At 35.3% G+C, this 11,291-nt stretch overlaps 1 pseudogene across 1 annotated transcript; it reads left to right on the forward strand.

Moving 5' to 3' along the window:
- Window positions 1-5,885: 5,885 nt before the first annotated feature.
- LOC145167556 (putative disease resistance RPP13-like protein 1) lies at window positions 5,886-10,498 on the forward strand (annotated as a pseudogene). The gene is made up of 3 exons (XR_013741230.1): window positions 5,886-9,723; window positions 9,820-9,920; window positions 10,046-10,498. The product of XR_013741230.1 is annotated as a putative disease resistance RPP13-like protein 1 (transcript).
- The last annotated feature ends 793 nt before the right edge of the window (window positions 10,499-11,291 follow it).

The raw sequence follows: 11,291 nt of genomic DNA on the forward strand, positions 1-11,291 counted from the left end.
CATTGAAGTTTGACTTATACGAAACATAGGGTTACAAGATTACACAAAGAAATTATCTTGTACAAGGATAGAAATCATAACTCTAATTTGCTAGTTGTGACAATCACTATGTTGGAGGGCATAAGGGTATTTGTGACGGAAAGATTGTACATGTAGAAAGGGAAAGGATTGGGCTAGAATTTGACAATTTGTCCAATTATCAGAAGGAAGCTTGGTGAACTAAAGAAGTTGAGAAGGTTAGTTGTTACAAGCACTTTTAGTTACTTTTTGTACATGCAAGTGCTAACTAACTTTTCTATTGACAGATTCTGGGCACCATATGTTAGTGGATACAAACAGTTTTAAGTTGTGCAATGTAATGAAAAGTATGGTGTTGACTTAAAGAAGAGAGAATGTGGATGCAGAGGTTGGCAATTGACCAGAATTTCTTGTGTATATGTCATATGTGCCATATCTTCTTTGAATCTTGATCCAGAGGAATATGTTGCAGAGTGGTTTACTAAATCTGCATTTCTTAGGGCCTATGAGTACACCATACATCCCCTGAATGATAGTACATTGTGGCCCCACATGCCTAATGTTCACCGGATACTACCTCCTATTAGGAGGAGGTTACCTGGTAGGCCGTGTGTGAAAAGAAAAAGAGACCAAGCAGAAAATGAACTCGGTGGGAATACAAGGCATACTATAAGCAGGGCAAGTGTTCAACACAGATGTATAATTTGTAATGAAACTGGACACAACAAAGCTACATGTCCAATGAGGGGTCTTTCTGAAGCAGGTCCAAGTAAAGCAAGAAAGAAGAGTAATGCAAAAAGCTATCCTTCACAAGTCGGTCCAAGCACTCCAGCTCCAAGTGCTCCTACACATGTCAATCAAGATCCTATAACTCAAGAGGATGTCCCTGTGAATCAAGAGCCTGTCATTCAAGAGAATGTCCCTGTGAATCAAGAGCATGTAAATGAAGATCCTGTGAATCAAGTTCCTGTGAATGAAGTACATATCAACCAATTGTTGGGTTATTAGCATAACATCATTCTTATGGTGTTGATGCAGCCATAATTGTTGTGATCTAGGTTTTTCTAAGTAAACATACAAAATTGAATACCAAAGCAATAAACCCTAACTGACTAGGATACAAATCTGAAATTAACATATGATTAGCGTTAGAATCATTACCTTGATTGTTATGTAGCAATAACAATCACAAACCTCCTTGATCTTGACTCTTGAAAGCTTAGTGCCTCAAGTGTTGCACCTCTAATGGAGTCACAAACACTCAAGCAACAAGATGACTTTAGGAGAGGGAAGATTTTCGGCTCTTAGGGTCTCTTAGAAGCATTGGCCGAAAACCCTTAGTGATGGGGTCTATTTATACTCGTGGCTGCTAAGGTTTTTGGTGGAAACCGTAATATGACTGCTTAAGCCTTAAGCAGCCCATGGACTCCTTCCTTAGAGCCCTTTGGACGAAATCTTATGGGCTTCCCCATAAATTTCGTCCACTCCACTCTGTGGAGTCCATCAGCCCAACTAACAACTAACAATTAATTGTAATATCAGTTCCCTTTATTTAATCAGTCTCTTTTGATCACCAAATTAATACTAAATTAATTTTTGATCAATACTAATTAAATAATATGATTTCCAAATAATATATTAAACTTGTAACATATTAATAAAACCATTTTGAGTACAAATTATTATTCATATAATAAATTCTACTCTCTCTCTCTCTCTCTCTCTCTCTCTCTCTTTCTCTCTCTCCTCTTGTCATCCTATCAAGTTGCATGAGTGAAGACAACCCAAAAGGACCATGCTCATAATCAAGTCAAGTACAAACTAAAATAGTTATGGGCTTAGACACCTAATCCAACACCAATATCCTGTGAATCTAGTACCTGTTAACCAAGTGCCTGTGAATCTTGGTGTTAGAGTGCCTACGAGCCTTGGTGTTAGAGCAAGGAAGCCTTCAGAGAGAATCAACAAGATACAAATCAGGAAGCAGGTTTTTCGAAAGGATGGCAAAGGAGTGACCGAGGACATCCCAGTTACTTTAGACTACTTTAGACTGATTAGGGTTACTTGCTTTCTTTTTCTTTGGAAGTATGTAATAGTACACTATGTATGGTGACTTTCTTTTGTTAATTAGGCCAACTTTTGATGTAATTGACTATGCTACCCTTGCTTGTAACCTAGCAACTTTTTATGGCCTTTATGTAATGGAATCGAATATAGTATCCTATGTTAATTGTGTTTTGTCTTTTTCAATCTTTATTGGTATTAATTCATTAGTTTATTAAGAAGGTTATAATGGGAATCATATGTCAATTGTCTACTAGGAATCATATTTGTTTCTATCAATATCCTTATCATTTGGTTGTTGAAATTGCAGACAAATTCAATTGTCATTGTCCTTGTCTTTTTGTTGTTGAAATTGCAGTCAAATTCAATGTAAATTACAATCAAATGTGTACCATGTAACACTTCATTCAATATGCAAACTCCATTCAATACATTCAATATAAACCATTCAATACATTCCATGTAAACCATTCAATCCCTACATTCAAACTACCACAATTCAATATATCATACAAAACTCTATTCAACTGTTTTCAGATAATATTACAGCTGATTTCAACCCTATAACTATGTGCTTTATTCTTCGGCTCTTGAACTTCTTTCTTCAAACATGCAACATCCTCTTTAACTACTTCAAGTTCTTGTTCTAAATCTGGAGTCCCAATCACAGGTTCATCAATCCATTCCCAATACTTACACTTCTTACCTGGTTTCTTCGAAATCAAATATAAAGATGGTAAGAAGCTCCAAATCCTTATTTATTAGAAGGAAAATCAAAAGTACAGAGGGAAATTAAGATCAGGATACCAGAGAATTGGGGCAAACTTTGAACTTTTTGTTAGGGTTGTCTTTAGTATTGGATGTGCATATTCGAATTGGGAGTCGACAATCACAAAGCTCCTCTTTCTTTGCGTGGAACCAGATGAACTGGGAGTCGAGATCTTCTTCTTCGATTTTGGGTATGGGTTCGAATGTTTTTTTATTGAAGTTAGGGCTAGGCATCGTATTATAATCAACGGAACTCAGAGATGATCCACGTAGGAGTGTTTTCTTTTAATGAGTTTCCACATAGGCAGCCATGTCACCAAATATTGAGTTTCCACACAACAACAAGTTCAAGGGTAAAATGTGAACAAAAAAAATCAGGACTAAATGTGTACAAAACCAACAATATATTACCATTTTAAGTCATTATCCCAAAAAATTAATAAATAGTAGTTATCCTTTACGTAACTTAACACAAATTAACAAATAGTAGTTCGAGAGGTTTTAACAAGAAGGATGTAACGTAAAAATACCTATTAAATAAAATCTTATAATTTTCAGTTTATTTAAAAAAATAGATAGAGGACCTCAGAGCTAGGTTCATTTGTTTAAACTAATGATTGTGTTATTGTATGCATAAATGTGGGCCAATCAAAATTAAATAAAAAATTAAATAATTAAATAAATAAATAAGGGTAATTTAGTAATTTGTTTAGTAACTTCCAAAAATAATTCCTATAATCATGATATTGACTTTTAACCTAATTTCTTCAGGTTTATAAAACCTAGAAGTCACTCCATCGACCAACCCGCCCACAGAAGATCGCTACCACCATCATTTGTTGTTGCCGCCACCACTATTGTTTGTTGTTGCCGCCGATCTCCAGTCGCAATTCGCTGTTATGGCCGCCGGTAATCAATTGAATTAGGTTCGCTTTCGGTTCATCAATTTGGAGTCGGAATTGAAATCGTATCGACATCAACTGGAAACAAAGGTTTGTGATTTTGTCTCCAAAATCGGAACTCGTTGTTACATTTTGATATGAACAGGTCTTGGAATCTTGATTGATTACTCAAGAATTTGAAGTCTCTTGTTGTTCGATTTAAATACCCAAGATTAGAGTTATGGACTCAAAATTGAAACGGAAATCTTGTTGATTTTAGAAATCAAAAGTCACAATTACAGCGAAAAGGGAATTTCGCATCTGGAACTCAAAATCGGTTTCTGTTCATCGTTATAGACATCAAAATTTCGAGTATCAACATTGAAATCGGAATTTTTATTGGAATAAAATTGAATTCGGATTTGCACAACACAATCGAGATGGAAAATGGAATTGTCGGTCATCAATTTCGTCATTTTCAGAAACTAGATCAGAGGATTGTAAACGGAAATTTGATTTTGACTTTTAGGAGTCAAAAGCGTGTGCTTTTTTGTTCGTATGAAGAAGATGACTGATGTTACAGTCTTGGTCCATGCAACTTCAACGTTTTAACTATTCCGGTCCTCAAATGTTTACAGACTTCACAGATTTAACCATCCTCTCACACTTTCAGCGTCAAATTGAAGAATATGGGTTATATTTTCATTTTACCCAATATCCGAAATTCTTTTCAAATTTCTCGGATTTTTACCATTTTTATCCCTTCTTTGCACTGCTACAGATGGTGGCGAATTCCGATTCTGTGGGAATTAAATGTCAATATTTCCTTTGTGATTTGTGTATTTTCTACGATTGTAGTTCTATCGGTATAGAATCACGAATTCCGATTCTACTGGAATGAAAGCTTGAATTCTGATTCTGTCAGAATAGAATCTTGAAGATGAATATTGTATGGGATGAAGATGAACAAAGACCATCAATCTTCCAAAAAAGAATGGATTATTCTACCATAATAATATACAATGTATTGAAAAAACTATATATAATAGTATATTCTGGTAGAATGATTTATATATTGTGTTTTTTTGTTATTAATAAGTGTAACATTCTGATGTAATTCTTAACAATTGTTACCCGTATTCTATCAGAAATTATGTATTTTTTGTTTTTATTCTTCAATTGATTGTTTAAGAATTTGTTATTCTACAAGAAGTTGTTAAAGTCATGATCAAGAAATGGGTTAAGAATATTTTTATTATTTATGGTTCAAGAATATTTTTATTTTGAAATATACTCATAAACATATTCCGTCAGAATGTCCGAATTAAAAGAATTATAATTCGTAAAATCAGATTTTTAAAATTAATAGAATCTATGATCCCTTAAAATATGCGATTTTCCTTTATTAAATCTATATTAATTGACTAAAATATCCTTGTAATTAAATTAGATGATATTTTTGAGTTATATTTAATTCAAAAATATATATTAATCACTTTCTTAAAATAAGTAAAATTGATTGGCCCACATTTATGCATACAATAACACAATAATTACTTTGAATAGAATAACCTAAGCCGAGGACCTCACATCTTTTTTTCATCTTTATCTAAACGGAAATGTAAATCAAGTGGCCCCACCGCCAATACTCATAAAAATTTTGACCAGTGACGAATCATGGGCAGTTCAGAAATTTCCGTCTCCGCCGTGGAATCGCCACTGGCTTCAATTCTTTAACTCTTCACATTAAACATCATGGTCCGCAATGTTTGTCTCTATCAAAATGTAGCATCAACTGATGGCTGCCGGCGTCAGAATCGTCGGAGTTGGTAACATTGGAGAAACGCTGGCGGAAGTAGAAAGAGAAGAAGGCCATGAAGAATATATGATTTTTGTCCTCATGGGCTGACTGAGGAGTGGGTTTAGTTGTTCATCATTTTTCTTTGATGCAAAGAATTATCGGTCCATGTAATTCTTACATCGACAATGAAGTTTCAGTTCGCAATGTTTTGTTAAAGAATTTTAATCTCTTTATCTTTTCGTTGAAACTCCTTAATTGCAACTTGCAACTTTTGGGCCCACAAATTTGTGGTGGGAATTAATTTAATCCACATATTCACTGTAAACAATAATTGAAATCGATCTCTGTTCATCCAATTCATCAACATCTCTTGATAATTGAAATCATTCTCTTCATCCATTTCATCCACATCTCTACTAACTATATTCTCTGCTCTTGCCATAAACGATGGCTGAAATCGTTCTTTCTGCCTTCTTGACAGTGGTATTTGAAAAGCTTGCATCTGAAGCCTTGAAGAAGATTGTTCGCTCCAAAGGAATTGAATCTGAGCTCAAGAAATTGAAGAATACATTAGACCAAATCCAAGATCTGCTTAACGATGCTTCCCAGAAGGAAGTAACTAATGAAGCCGTTAAAAGATGGCTGAATGATCTCCATCATTTGGCTTATGACATAGACGACCTACTTGATGATCTTGCAACAGAAGCTATTCATCGTGAGTTGACCGAGGAGGGTGGAGCCTCCACCAGTATGGTAAGAAAACTAATCCCAAGTTGTTGCACAAGTTTCTCATAAAGTAGTAGGATGCATGCCAAGTTAGATGATATTGCCACCATGTTACAAGAACTGGTAGAGGCAAAAAATAATCTTGGTTTAAGTGTGATAACATATGAAAAGCCAAAAATTGAAAGGTATGAGGCGTCTTTGGTAGATGAAAGTGGTATTTTTGGACATAAAGATGATAAGAAAAAATTGCTGGAGAAGCTGTTGGGGGATAAAGATGAATCAGGTACAGGTAGTCAAAACTTCAGCATCGTGCCCATAGTTGGTATGGGTGGAGTTGGCAAAACAACTCTAGCTAGACTCTTGTATGATGAAAAGAAAGTGAAGGATCACTTTGAACTCAGGGCATGGGTTTTTGTGTTTCTGATGAGTTCAGTATTCTCAACATAAGCAGAGTTATCTATCAATCTGTGACTGGGGAAAACAAGGAATTTGCAGATTTAAATCTGCTTCAAGAAGCTCTTAAAAAGAAACTTCAGAAGAAACTATTTCTAATAGTTTTAGATGATGTATGGTCTGAAAGCTATGGTGATTGGGAGAAATTAGTGGGCCCATTTCTTGTAAGGTCTCCTGGAAGTAGAATAATTATGACTACTCGGAAGGAGCAATTACTCAAACAGCTGGGTTTTTCTCATGAAGACCCTCTGCATAGTATAGACTCCCTGCAATGTCTATCACAAGAAGATGCTTTGTCTTTGTTTTCTCAACACGCATTGGGTGTACCTAACTTTGATTCACATCCAATACTAAGGCCATACGGGGAATGGTTTGTGAAAACTTGTGGGGGATTGCCTTTGGCTTTAAGAATCCTTGGGAGGTTATTGAGGACAAAAACCTATGAGGAAGAATGGAAATCTCTATTGGATAATGAGATATGGAGTTTAGGAAATGAAGATAAGATTGTTCCTGTTCTTAGACTAAGCTACAATGATCTTTCTGCCACTTTGAAGTTGTTGTTTGCATACTGCTCCTTGTTCCCCAAGGACTATGTGTTTGACAAAGAGGAGTTGGTTCTGTTGTGGATGGCAGAAGGGTTTTTGCAACACTCTGCTGCAAGAAATTCAATGTAACAGTGGGGTCAGAAATGTTTTGAAGAGTTGCTTCAAGGTCATTTTTTCAACATGCTCCTAATGACAAATCGTTGTTTGTGATGCATGACCTTCTGAATGACTTGGCCACATATGTTGTTGGAGACTTTCTTTCAAGGTTAGACATTGAGATAAAACAGGAATTTGGGAAGGAACCTTTGAAAAAGCAACGACATATGTCATTTGTTTGTGAGGATTATGTGGTTTACAAAAGGTTCGAGCTATTCAGAGGAGCTAAAAATTTGAGAACATTTTTAGCATTGTCTGTTGGGGTGGTAGACATTTGGACAACATTTTACTTATCAAATAAGGTCCTGAATGACATACTTCAGGAGTTACCATTGTTAAGGGTCTTAAGTTTGAGTAATCTTAGGATAAGGGAGGTACCAGAAGTCGTGGGTAGTATGAACAGTTGCGGTATCTTAATCTATCTCGAACTTTAATCACACATTTACCCGAAAATGTCTGCAATCTTTATAATTTACAGACGCTGATTGTTTCTGGCTGCTATGAATTGATTAAGTTGCCCAAGAGCTTCTCAAAGCTTAAAAATTTGCAGAATTTTGACATGAGGGATACTCCTGATTTGAAGAAGATGCCCTTAGGGATTGGTAAGTTGAAAAGCCTACAGACTCTCTCCAAGATCATTATTGGAGGTGATTCCGGCTTTGCAATAAAAGAGCTTAAGAAATTGCAAAATCTCCATGGAAAAGTTGCTATTGCAGGGCTGGGCAATGTGCAGAATGCAATGGATGCACGTGAGGCAAACTTATCACAAAAAAGGTTTACTGAGTTAGAGTTGAATTGGGGTTCCGAGTTTAATGTTCTTGGAACGGAATTACTTGAAAAAGAGATCCTTAATGAGCTGAGGCCTCATAACGGTACTCTAGAGAAACTCGGAATTACGTCATATAGGGGTACAGAGTTTCCAAATTGGGTTGGGGGTCCCTCGTTTCTTCGGTTGACTAAAGTGTCGATAGATGGCTGTGAAGAATGTACGTCTCTACCAAGACTTGGGCAACTGCCATCATTGAAGGAGCTGTTTATTGGTAAGATGAGTAAGGTGAAGGTTGTAGGTTTGGAGTTTCTTGGGACCGACCTTGCATTTCCTTCACTTGAAATCCTACGGTTTTCTAGTATGTCAGGATGGGAGGAATGGTCAACAAATAGTGGGGCGTTTCATTACCTTCAAGAGCTTCGAATTTTAGATTGTCCTAATCTGGTTCGGCTCTCCCTTGAAGCACTACCTTCACTAAGGATTTTGAAACTAAGAAAATGTGATCATGGTGTCTTGAAAAACCTTGTTGATGTAGCTTCAACAATCACCAAGTTGGAAATAATTGCCATGTCAGGGCTTACTGATGAACTGTGGAGAGGTGTGATAGGGTGTCTTGGGGATGTAGAAGAAATAAGCATCCGTTCTTGTAATGAAATAAGATATTTGTGGGAATCAGAAGCAGAGGCAAGTAAGGTTCTTATGAATTTAAAGAATTTGGATTTATATGAATGTGAAAATTTGATGAGTTTAGGGGAGAAAGAAGAGGATAATATTAATAGTGGGAGCAGCCTAACATCTTTTAGGAGGTTGAAAGTATGGAAATGTAACAACTTGGAGCATTGCAGTTGTCCAGATAGCATGGAGGAATTGACTATTGGTGATTGTCATTCAATTACATCGGTCTCCTTCCCAACAGGAGGAGGGCAGAAGCTTAAGGAACTTCTCATTACTGGTTGCAAGAAACTATTGGAAAAGGAGTTGGGAGGAAGAGAGAAGACAGGGATGCTTATAAACTCAAAAATGCAGATGCTTCGATCAGTACATATATATAAATGGCAAAATCTGAAATGGATCATTGCGCTGGGTTACTTCATTAACCTCGTCAGGTTGGCAATAATAGAGTGTCCAAGTATGGAGTTATTTCCTGACCATGACTTGCCAAATCTCACCTCGTTAACACATCTCAGGATAGAAAAGTGTACAAGTATGGATGCATCCTTTCCTCGTGGGCTTTGGCCTCCCAAATTGTGTTACCTGAGAATAGGAGGGTTGAAGAAGCCCATCTCAGAGTGGGGCCCACAGAATTTTCCAACATCACTTGTTAACCTAAGATTACAAGCCGGACCATATGATGACATGAAAAAGTTTGATCAATTGTCACATCTTCTTCCTTCATCTCTTACTATATTTGGCATAGAAGGATTTGAGAAACTGGAATCGGTTTCAACGGGACTCCAACACCTCACCTCCCTCCAACGTCTCTTCATTGAGAACTGCCCGAAGACGAAAGATCTACCAGAAAACTTGTTGCCTTCACTTCTGGTATGACCCTCTGTTTGCCTTGGACTTCTTTTGTTTAAATTGATGGCTTATTAATTGAGTTCGAATGTATTTTTCTCACATTTCCACCACTTACAGCCATGAATTTTGAAATGAAAGCATCCAGAGGAAGTAAAAGATCAAACTGATGATGGTTTACAAAGGAAGACATTTATATGTTGTTGCTTCTAGTTTACAAGGTTTGTTTCTTTCTGACTGATAAACCCTTATGCGATCTTAAACAATCTTTAATAGACAGTGGTTTCCAAAATTTACTTAATTTTACTTGTTCTAAATTTGCTTGAAATGGAATCTTGATTTATAGGTGAATGACTTTACTTTCCAACAATCATTCATGGAAGTTAAGTGCAGAACTCCTGCTGATGATCTAAGCTGTAAAGCTTCAATGATTTTTATATGTAGCATCTTTTCAATCATTCAAACTAGGCCCATTCTCTTAATTTCTAAAGGCAAACTCAATAGAAATTCTTATATGATATATTTTCTGATATTTACTTGTTTTCTAGACCTGATTCAAACCAAAGAGAAAGAGAAGTGTCGGTTTTCATGAAGTGAAATCCTATGAGGCATGGTTGTTTGTTTTGTATAGGAAGACTATGTTTGAAAGTTAGATTAAAAACATAACAAAAATAGAGAACTCTGTTCCAAGAAGTTGAAAACAGAGTTCTTGTCACTTTGACTTTCATTGAGTGTTGTCACTTTGACTTTCATTGACTGTTGTGATTTTTCTTTATTTATTTGTTTTTTCTGTTTTCCACTCTAGGTTTTTGTGTATTTTCTTGGACAAATTCCATAGAACCTATTTGTTGTTTGATTTTTTTGTTTGGCCATTGTAAGATTTTTTTATAATTAATGACATAGATTTCTTTTTTCTAAAAAAAACAGCTATGAGTTTTTTCCAGTTATAAATTGCAAGAAGCAATAGATAGTGGTGGTTTTTTTTTTAAAAAAAAAAAATCAAAGTTTTATCAGCTAAATCATAAGCAAAATTATTTGAGTGGCTAAACCGAATTAATTCTATACGATAGTGATTTTCATAGAATTTAAAGTTTATATAATGTTTTTTTCTTAAATGAAAAGAAACTCTCAGTTGTTATATCAGAAAAAATATCTTCAATTAGAAAAAAAAAAAAGAAAAAAGTAAAAGTAAAACAAATTACAAGGTATTTTTAAGTAAATTTGGCCTATTTTCTTTTAACAAACTGTATTCCATGATTATATTGTGGTTTTTATGTTTTTAGGGTACTTCCTAGTAAAATAAGAATCATATTCATGGTGTATTGTCTTCTAGTGAAAAACTAGATTATACAAATAGTAATACAACATAAGCGTAAAGTATTTCTTTTGTTTATGGGTTGCAAAATACTTAAGTAAGCATACGTTCGATTTAAATTCACTACTAGAAAACAACTGTAATGCCAATCGAATTTTAGCGACATAAAAATTTGTCGAAAACAGCGACATAATACAGACGGATTTTCATGGAATAAAAAGCCTAATTATTAGGATTTTACTATGATTTCCATACGGTTTAACAACATAATCCATTT

Source organism: Lactuca virosa, chromosome 3 (genome assembly GCF_052849685.1).
Source record: "Lactuca virosa cultivar CGN04683 chromosome 3, Lactuca_virosa_CGN04683_v6, whole genome shotgun sequence".
Taxonomy (NCBI): Eukaryota; Viridiplantae; Streptophyta; class Magnoliopsida; order Asterales; family Asteraceae; genus Lactuca; species Lactuca virosa.